The following is a 10516-nucleotide window of genomic DNA, read 5'->3' as shown; positions in this document are numbered from 1 at the left end:
GTGTGAACAGGACTGGACCAAGTACAGAACCCTGCAGGACACTGTAGGTTACCTTAGAATACAGTGAAGAGCTCTGGTTTACATTAACATTCTAATCTCTGTCATAGAGTGTCATGGTCGATTGTGTGAAACGCTGCACTGAGGTCCAACAGAATCAGAATTGTGTGGAGCTCTGAATCCTGGTTGAAAAACTTCAAATAAGTTATTAGCTTATAGGTGGTGACAAAGCTGTTTAACTGCAACTCGTTCAAGGATTATTGAGACAAAGTAAAGATTAGAGTTGGCTAATAGATCAGGTTCAACTTTTCTTTTCTTTTTTTTTCAGAAGTTTAATGACTATATTTGAAGAACTGGGGGTCATAGCCATTTTCTAATGAGGTATTTATTATATTAAGGATAGGATCTATAAGTGGAGGGAGGATTTATTTTAGGAGTCTGCATGGAATAGGGTTTAAAATACAAGTTGATGTTTTAGAGGACATGATGGCTGAAGTTATTGCTGCTTGGTCCACAGCAGTAAACCTGTCTTGTATTACTGGCGGATTTATGTGGAACACTAGTTTTACAGGCTGGGCTTGCACAGTACTAATTGTAGGAGTAATTTCATTGAATTTATCTCTAATGTTTCTGATTTTATTGTTTAAAAAAATTGAAGAAAGTTGTCACAGCTGAATGTAGTAGGGTTTGAGGTTTCAACATTGTCAGCTTCTACAGTGCAGTGATTTAGTTTTTATTAAATTTGAATAATAACTGGTTTGGGCCTTCTTACAAGTGAATAAGCAAATTTTCTTTATCTTTAGGGATTGTTCAGAGTGCGAGTGGAGCCATGGACTTTCTAATTTTCTGACCTTTTGTTTGAGTGAGTACAGTTCTTTATTGTACCATGGGGCGGGAGAGGTCTTTAGTTTGTCACCAGGAGGTTTGGTCAAAATACTGATCGCTTTTAGATGGACTATAGCTGTTCTCAGCAGGGTTACATGACATGTCTATAAATATTGGCTCTATTATTTTTTTGGACTTTAAAATAGATTTTTCTGATATTGCTCTTTTCATTATAGTTTTATTCTATGGGGCAGGATAATCTTTAAGAATAAAATGAAAGGTAATTAGAAAATGATCCGATAACATCTAGTGGTCACTAATGATGGTCTCTTCATTTTAGACTGTAGTAATTATATGCTATCAATCTGTCATAGATTGAATATGTATTTAAAAATTGAAATGAAATGAAATACATTTTAAGTTAAATGTTTAAATTTTATTTATTCATTTGTCATGCTTTGCTGCTAGGCCACCACCTTCACAAACTGCACTTTGTACATATTTTAGGGCCTACATATTTATTATTTTTTATAGGTACAGAATCAAATTTCACTGTACACTGTATCATGTATAAGTGTGCATGTGACAAAAAAAACAAACATCTTTTATTATCATCTTTTGACAAGTGCCCCTGAAAACCATAGAATTTCATCTATTGACTGCACTTTATAAAGTTGCCTATCACTTCTACTCAAATAAGAGTTTATCCATAAACTCTTGTGCAACAACAATAACATATTTTCATTTCATTTTCCTAAAGTGTCTTCTCTCTCTCCCTCACACTGTATGATCTGACGCTCTCATGTTTGATGTATGTCAAGTCCACTGAATTCATTTGCACATTTTTAGCAGTGGGTTGATGCATCATTCAGGGCTATTTTTCCCTGCTGTCACTGTTTTACACCCAATCTCATCATTATTTCATACAGGGCTATTTATTATGCTACTGTACTGCATACACACACTGCAACAGTTTCAGGCTTACTCTGCATTTGAGTGACATGTCGAAGATAGATTCAAAGACTAAATAATTACACATAAAGTAAAATGAAAGTTATGAGTTTTGTACAAGTTAATTTCCTGGTCTGTAACCTATTTTCCACAGTGAGTATATATTTTGTTCCTAATGTTATTAAGTGACAACAGCTTTGATATATTTTGATGTACATATAAGACATGGTTGAAAAGAATAAACTCATTCATAATTTAAAATGTAGATGGATAGAAAATGCATAAGGGTCATGCATCCAACCTCATAAACTGTAAACCTATGAGAATTTGAATATAATATTAATAAGTATACTTGAAATGGTTATGGCTTTATTTATGGCCTATATGACCTCATTTTAAAGGGGCACTATACACGTTTTCTGGTGGATGGTCTAAAACCTTCCATTCCCCTTGGAAATGTTGGTCTGGGATCCAGAATACACATTTTTCCAATACTTTACGAAGATGTGAGTCTGGTCAGTGGAGAACCTCCTTGAGGGCAGATGGGTGTGATTGAGGTGGATTAGCCAATTCAGGACATGCATTGTCGGTCAAAACAGATACCACTGCTTACGTGGAAAAAAACATGACATGGAACTGAAAAAACTGCAAAATAAATGAGTGAAACAGTAAATTCTATCTGAAATGACAGAAATTTCAGTTTGCTCCAAATGATATGACCAAGAAGCTCCTTCATTTATTATGTGTCACTGAAGTACAAAAATTTGGTTGCACGGTATATGGCTCTAGGCACAACGGAGGGAGTGGGGACCAGACTGATATCCCTTTGTCATACTTCATATAACTGAATAGTTGGTAACAAAACGATTTGCTTGTAAACATTTACATCAATAAAACAGACAACATTGCACATAAAATAATCAGTTCAATTTCAATTAAATTTATTTGGGTAAAGCCCAAAATCACAAGATCAGTTGCCTCTTAGGGCTTAACAGGATTGATTTAACCAACAGAAAATTTGAAAATCCAACAGTAAAACACACGGGAAGTGAGGGGACTCCAGCACTGGGGTGATGTGTTCTCTTCTTTTAGTTCCTGCTAAGAGCCTGGCTGCTGCATTTTGAACCAGCTGAAAGCTTTTTATAGAGCTTTTAGGGCACGCGGGTAGTAAGGAATTACAGTAATCTAGTCTTGATGTAACAAATGCATGGATACGTTTTTCAGCATCAATTTTAGGCAAGATATTTCTGATTTTGATGTTACGCAGGTGGAGAAAGGCTGTTTTACAGGCTTGGTTTACATGTGCTGTGAATGAGAGCCAAATAAGACTCCAAGGTTTCTTACAGTTTCGCTGGAGGCTACACTGACATTGTCCAGTGTCACTATCTGGTCAGATAGAGAGTCTCACAGACCTTTGGGGCCTAGAACAATGACCTCTGTTTTTTCAGGTTAAGAAGCAGATAATTAAGTGTCATCCAGGTTTCATGTCCTTCACACAGGCACTAAGCCTGTCTACGTGGTCATTCTGATCTGGTTTCATTGATAAGTGCAGCTGTGTGTCATCAGCATATCAGTGGAAATTGATGCCATGTTTTCTGATGATATTACCTAATGGAAGCATATAAAGTGTGAACAGGATTGGACCATTTAGAGAACCCTGCGGCACACCGTAGGTTACCTTAGAGCACAATGAGGAGCTCTGTTTAAATTTACAAACTGGTACCTAGCCGATAAATAGGAGTAGGAGTATAAATAGGAATACTCCTCTGACACCTATGTCACATTCTAATCTCTGCCAGAGAATGCTGTGGTTGATGGTGTCAAACAGTGAGGTCTAACAAAACCAGTTCTGAGACCAGTCCATTGTCAGCAACTAATAACAAGTTATGTGTGATTTTAAGTAGTGCAGTTTCTGTGCTGTGGTGAGCTTTGAATCCTGGTTGAAAAACTCCAAATAAATGATTAGCCTGTAGGTGGTGACAATGCTGTTTAACTACAACCCTTTCAAGGAACAACTCTTTCAAGCTATCCCCTATAGCTGTATATCTTCTGCTCAAACATAAATATTTCAGTGTTACTTTTACAAAGCTGGAAAAGTAGTTTTGTGGAAGAGAGGCAGAAATACACTTTTGTTAAACTTAAAAATGTTAAATGCAGAGTCAACATGAAGTCTTGACAAAATCTTTCAAATAGCACCAATTCCTGTTAACAGCCACTTGAGAGGTAAATTTTGTCTCTTTTCAAGTCATTAAAATCTGGTGAATTGGAAATCATATCACAAACGGGATGTCTTAGGGCCATTTGCATCTCAAAGGGTCTGTATGGAGCGAGGTGTGTTTGACTTAACACAAGCTGAAGGGGTTTGAACAGATCTGATTGGACGAGGAAGTGAATCTTATGATGGGCACAGGGCATTTGTGGAAAGATGTATACCATATAATGTATGAGTTTATTTTTTATGCTAGGAACAGAAACGCAGCAGATTCAAAATTACTATAATTCTTTTTATCATTCTTTTTATTTTATATTTTTGATTGTTAAGGGATACAAAATGTTATAGCAATTTAGTCATCTGCATAGTCCAACTCTGTTGGGATAATCAGCTTGAGAACCAAAGCTGAAAGTGTACATTAAACCAGGACTAGAATGGAGCAAAACCAAGTCTACATCAAGATGAAACACTTACAGCAACACCTACAGGATTCAGGATTCAAGAGTTTATTTGTCATTTCGAATACAAAACATTGAAACAAAATTACAATACTTGAAGTCCAGCAGAAGCAATAGTATAAATACATACAAATATACATCAGGTAAAACTGCTCTGCCCTTTGACTATGGCACATAAGCTGGATCAATAGCACTTTTGAAATATATTATTAATTCTTCATTATTACAGTATAATACAATGCATAATTACACATTAGGGAGGACATTATCAGAGCATGGAGGAGGATCTTACTTTGTCTTCAGAGCAGTGTTCATTCCCCTGTGGACAGAAGCGTTTAAAAGTGAAATGATGGAGCTCTGACTAATGCGTGTGTGTGTGTGTATGTGTGTGTGTGTGTGTGTGTGTGTGTGTGTGTGTGTGTGTGTGTGCGTGTGGGGGTGTGTCTGTGTGTGTGCGTGTACATGTGTGTTACAGAGAGAGAGCTAGAGAGAGAGAGGAGGGCTCATGTTAGTGATGGTGACAGCCTGTCAGCTCTCATAGGACACCAGGACAGGACGAGCCCTGTCCGATCAGACAGGAGCACTCATACCAACTTCATCCCAAACAGAAATCACCAACCAAGTACCAGCCAATCACTGTGCTGCTTTATTATAATGAACTTTTACTTACAGACTCCTTTGAGTTTCATTTTTGGAAGATTTGATAACACCTAAAAGAGGTCATCATCATGAATTGAAATATTGTACTGAATAACAATACTCAAATCTGGTCAAAGCAGCCAAAGACCCATATAAAATCAGTGACCCTGTCTTGCAAAGTGAAAGATATTTTGAGTGACAATTAGAAAAAAAACTAAAACGTATTACTTTTTCTCCAATTGAGTCACAGCCACTTTTATACCATAATGGAGTGGAAAAAAATACCCGTTTGTTCCACAGATGGGTAATTTGTTCTATTAACTATTATAAGTAACAAGGTCATGTTTAAGAAATCTGAAATACATATTCTACATATCAACTGTTATTGACTGTGTGCTCAGATATTTGTCTTAGGGTTTTATTCAACAAAATGCAACTGATCAGTTCTGTCCACGACAGACAAGACACGAACATTTTGTAAAATAATCAACATAATAGAAACAAGTTAAAGAAAAATTCAGAACCATTATAAAGGCCGTAAAGAAGAGGTACATTTGAATCAAAGCATTTTTCTTGTAATAAAGAAGAATACAGATGGGAGGCTGCAGAGATGGGGAGTAATCAGACACATGACCTTTACATGTGTGGCCCCTTTTGGTCTGTTCTCTATAGAAGGAAATGTCACAATGAGACGACGTTCATCTTAAAGAGTCAATCTCAACACAAAACATGTATTTTCAAGCAAAAGACAACAGTAAATGGATTTTGACTAATAATCATTTGGTGTTTCATGTTTCAATTGACTTTATAACATTTTCCATTAGTGCTAGCTCCAGTTATGTATGTACAATTTATCTTTTTTTAAAAATTATTATTAAGAAGAATATTTATATGACATACAAAATATACAAGTTAATATGTTTATCTTCTTTTCCATTATTTAATTATTTGTAATGAAATATTTTAAATCCATACAAAAAGCCCAAACCTCCACCAAGGCAGTCCCTCTGCTCTGCAACTGTGGAAAAAAGCACAGGTAAACCATGATGGACTCACTGATTGATTTTGATTGAGAAATGTACTTTTTTTAAAATATTATTTTAGTTCAGGAGTAAATGCCTTATACAGTAAGACAATCAGATGTAAAATTTCACATTTGCTGCCCTCTTGTGGCATGTTAGTAGAATAAGCCCTAATTAACGAAGGTACCAATTTATTGCTACATCCAGGTGTTGCAAAATTTGTAAACAACCTATAGTTTGTTTTTACCAGTTACAACCCAAAGCCTACAAAATACGCCAACTTAGATTTAACAGGATCTGTCACATCTTGATCAATATTTTTGCATTACAATTTTTTGATATAAAATATTGTGACAATAGCCACTCACTCAATCATTTAGTTTTTCCATGTGAATTAAACTAATGATCTACTACTTGTTTAAAGTGTTGTCAAATATATGAACATCTCGTGCAGGTCTGCAGTCCAGTGCACTGTGCTGCTGAAACTGGCCCAGACTGGTCTCTACATAATTCACTTGAACATTTATGGAGCAATTTGACTGTACTCCATTACAGGGCTATCTATTATGACACTGTATACGCACACACACATACACAGACACACACAGACACACACAAATGCACACATTCATATAATACGCCTGAATGATCTAACGCAATGACATACAAGAGATTGATCCAAGCTCCTAAACCAGCCACCTCCCTTTATATTTAATACTTTTATATTCTGTAGAAAAGACCAAGTCATTTTTCATACCTACATAAAATATCCAATGTATTCTAGTGCTCATTTGTCATTTAAGTGGTTGTTTGTTGCTAAACCAGTACAAAAAAGAGCACACACGCAGACACACGGATGGAGAGACAGAGGGAAAAGAGAAGAGAATTGCAGATAGAGCCAGAGAAATGGAGCGCAGCACATCAATCATTAGGATGATTATTATGGCAGTTGTCATGGCAACGTCCACCCTTCCCCCCTCTCCTCCCTCCTTCCCTAAGTCCTAGCTCCTCTGTCCTCTCTCCTACCCTCCCTCCCCTATGTCTCCTACTCTCTCAAATCAATTTAAATGCACTTAAATGCCACAGAAAGAAGAAGCATAAAGACAGAGAAGAAGGCAGCCATCTTTTAAAACGTGGAGTAAATTGAAAAATGGGCACATGTAAAATTGTATTCATACATATAAATGTTGCTTAATGAGATTATGTATAATAGACAGTTTTATTTATTCGGGGTACTCATAAAAGCATTCCTACCAGAATAGGGTGTGTTCACACTTTGGTCTGGTTTGAGACTTGTTTAGTCCTGGTGTAGACTTGATTTGGTCTCGTTCCAGTACAGGTTTAGTCCTGGTATAGTCCAGTTCTATGTTCAATCTAGTAAAAAACATAGTTAAAGAAGACATATTATGGTATTTATAGATAAACGATATGCAAATCAGGATTTTAAATTTAGTTCATTGTAACGACGATAATGATCTAAAATGCCTTAATAGAAACAAGAGCACTGACTTCCTGTTCAAAAGTGATTCTCTGCTGATGGACCCAACTCTTTATAGTAAATTTCAGTGTAGAATGCAGCAGAATATGATTTACAGTTTTTGCTTAAAATATTGGCTCTACACAACACTCCTGAACATTTGTGTGTGTGTGTGTGACCCGGAGTATTCAAGTTTTAAGTACAGATTCGTGGGCAGGGATAGTGGGTAAATGAAAACAGAATTTTTTAAGAGCACTAAATCCTCAAATGCAGCTCAATAGAGGATTGGTGAAATTGTATGTGATGTAAATACAATACTCAGAGTGAGCTTATGATGAAGGAAATCCATTATAACATGGTTAAAACCTCTTATTCTGAAGTTTGGGGTGTTTAGTGTGAAACTACTGTACATATGTGATCATTATTTTACGTTTAGTTCATGATGATAATCTAAAATGTGTAATAATAGGAACAGCTCCGTTGACTTGCTGTTCAGATCTGCAGAATTATGTTGCTGAAAATGGCTATGTGACATTTTTCTGTGACCCACAGAATAAAAAAAAATCACAAGTAAGTAGATGGGGATACGGAGTAGGTGAAAACAGACATTTTTAGAACACTCAAGCCTCAAATACATAATAATTCAGGGTTACTCAAACATGCGTGAATCAATAAAGAAGCTAATGGTGAGGCAACACTGTTATAAAATGATTAAAAGCTCATAAAAGTAGATTTTAGATATTAGGTGCACATTAAATATTATCCATCAAGTACCCTACATACATCATATACAATTTCTCTCCAATCTCTTAAAGGACACTTACCTTGAATTGTCTCTCTTTGCCCTCCCCCTGCCCCCTCTCTCTTTCACTATTTCTATTTTCTCAAATGTGGAGATCGATGGAGCTGATGGGAACATGTAATGACCCTATTATTCTGCTCTGTGTGTGTGTGTTATTTAAAACCAGGGCAGATCTGCAGTTTAAAAGTCCTGCTGCAAGGTTAGCCAGTCGGTCAAGGCCAATGAAGGAAGGTGAAGCTATGGTTCTCTTCATTCATGTTATATGGGCTACGATTACAATGGCAAATGGTGAATGTAAGTATATCCAATATCTTTTTAAAGCACCATTTAGCCATGCATTATGTGATATTAATATTATATATTTACATTTCTGCACTAAATCAGTTTCAAAGAAAAATCCTACAACAAAAGTGTATTTTAACAACACCAAAAGAGAATGAACAGAATGGAAATGACTATAATAATGAGGGATTCAGACATTTTTCTTTTGTATATTTGAAATTTGGAGAACCACGGTTTTACGATATATTGTCACACATGAATAATTACCAGAACCCAATGAACATAGTTAGTTTATATAACTTTGGCTTAGACCTATATTGTATTAGCCTATTTATTCTTCACAATATGATAGTGAACCATATTGTGAATACACCCTTAGACAGATCAATCTCCTGTATGTCACTGTGTTAGATCATTCATGCGTATTATATGAAAATGTGCATTTGAGCCCAGTTTAGTGTACATAATAGACCTGATTTGGCCTGGCTTGGTCCCAGTATAGTCCAGGATTTGTTCTGAAATTAGTCACAGTTTAGTCTCAATTTTATGTGGTTGAAATGTGCAAGAGAGAACACACCTTATGCCATCTTCATCACATGCTTAAGTTGAATTTAAAGTGCAAAAGTCTTCATAGATTATTTGTAAAAGTATGCACATAAATGTAATTACTGTGTGTGTCTCTTCCTCTGGTCCAGCTTCTCCTCTGTCTCTGTCTGTCTGTATCGGCCTCACTGTATTTTCTGGGTCTTCGCTCTGACACAATTACACTTCAGCTCTGATCAGCTCCCATGATGCTTCACTGCACCCGTGGAATGATCACACACAGACACGCACCAATACACGAGGGATTTAAAAGTACAGGGATCAAAATTCAAACTCAAAATTGATTTTAGAACTTGATTTTAAGCAGCCTTACTTTCTTTACCCTGGTCATCCTTATCTGTTCTGGGATATGAAATTTGAGGATAACATAAACAGCATTTAAATAGATTTCACATATAAAAAAACATTGCAACAATTTTGAACAATTTAAACAGTTTATTACACAAAAATATAAGCTTATTTAAACTTAAATGTTAATTTATAAGTTAAGAGCTTGTTTTGCAGCAATAACAAAAACTAGTAGGCCTACTGTTTATGCACAACAATTCTACTACCAGCCTACTACTTTGCTACTACTATTACTACTACTACTACCCACTACTACCTACTCTATGGTACACCAACCCAGGGAGGACAAAAAAAATAGCTTCTTGTCAGCAGTAGACTTGATGAGGATGCTTCATGTGACCATTGCCAAGTGCATAATAATCTGCTTCAGGGTCAGAGCCTGGTCAGGGGTCAGCAGGGTTAACGGGTCAGACAGATGGTCAAGACACTGAGAAATTATCATATGTGCTATGACATGCCCATCGACATCAAATTTAGATGAACATGAGCAAATGAGTTGATTTCTACACATGGGCTAATTTTAATAACCTGTCAGAGCAAAAATAATAGAACTACCTTACCTAATTTGGATATGGATAAAGTTTTAAAAATATTTGTGGGTTAGATTACACAGCAACAGCAGCAGACTAGTGTACTTCTGAGCGCGAGTTTTCACGTATCAACAGAGCCCCCTACTGGTCACTTCATAAGGAACAGACTTTTGAGTTATGGGACAGAACAAATAGGCAATCTATCTGCTATAGGATCATTTACATAATTTGAAATATAAAATATGCATCTTAAATGAAAATTAAAATCATGTCTTTATTTAAACCGAATGGAACCATACATGGGCTTATTGTTGTTTATAGTGTGATGCTGAATTTTTAACAGCAGATGGCAGCAGTAGAAAATATAATG

The sequence above is a fragment of the Periophthalmus magnuspinnatus genome, chromosome 17 (genome assembly GCF_009829125.3).
Source record: "Periophthalmus magnuspinnatus isolate fPerMag1 chromosome 17, fPerMag1.2.pri, whole genome shotgun sequence".
Lineage (NCBI taxonomy): Eukaryota > Metazoa > Chordata > Actinopteri > Gobiiformes > Gobiidae > Periophthalmus > Periophthalmus magnuspinnatus.
The sequence above is the reverse complement of the archived record's forward strand: the minus strand, read 5'-3'. Positions refer to the sequence as shown.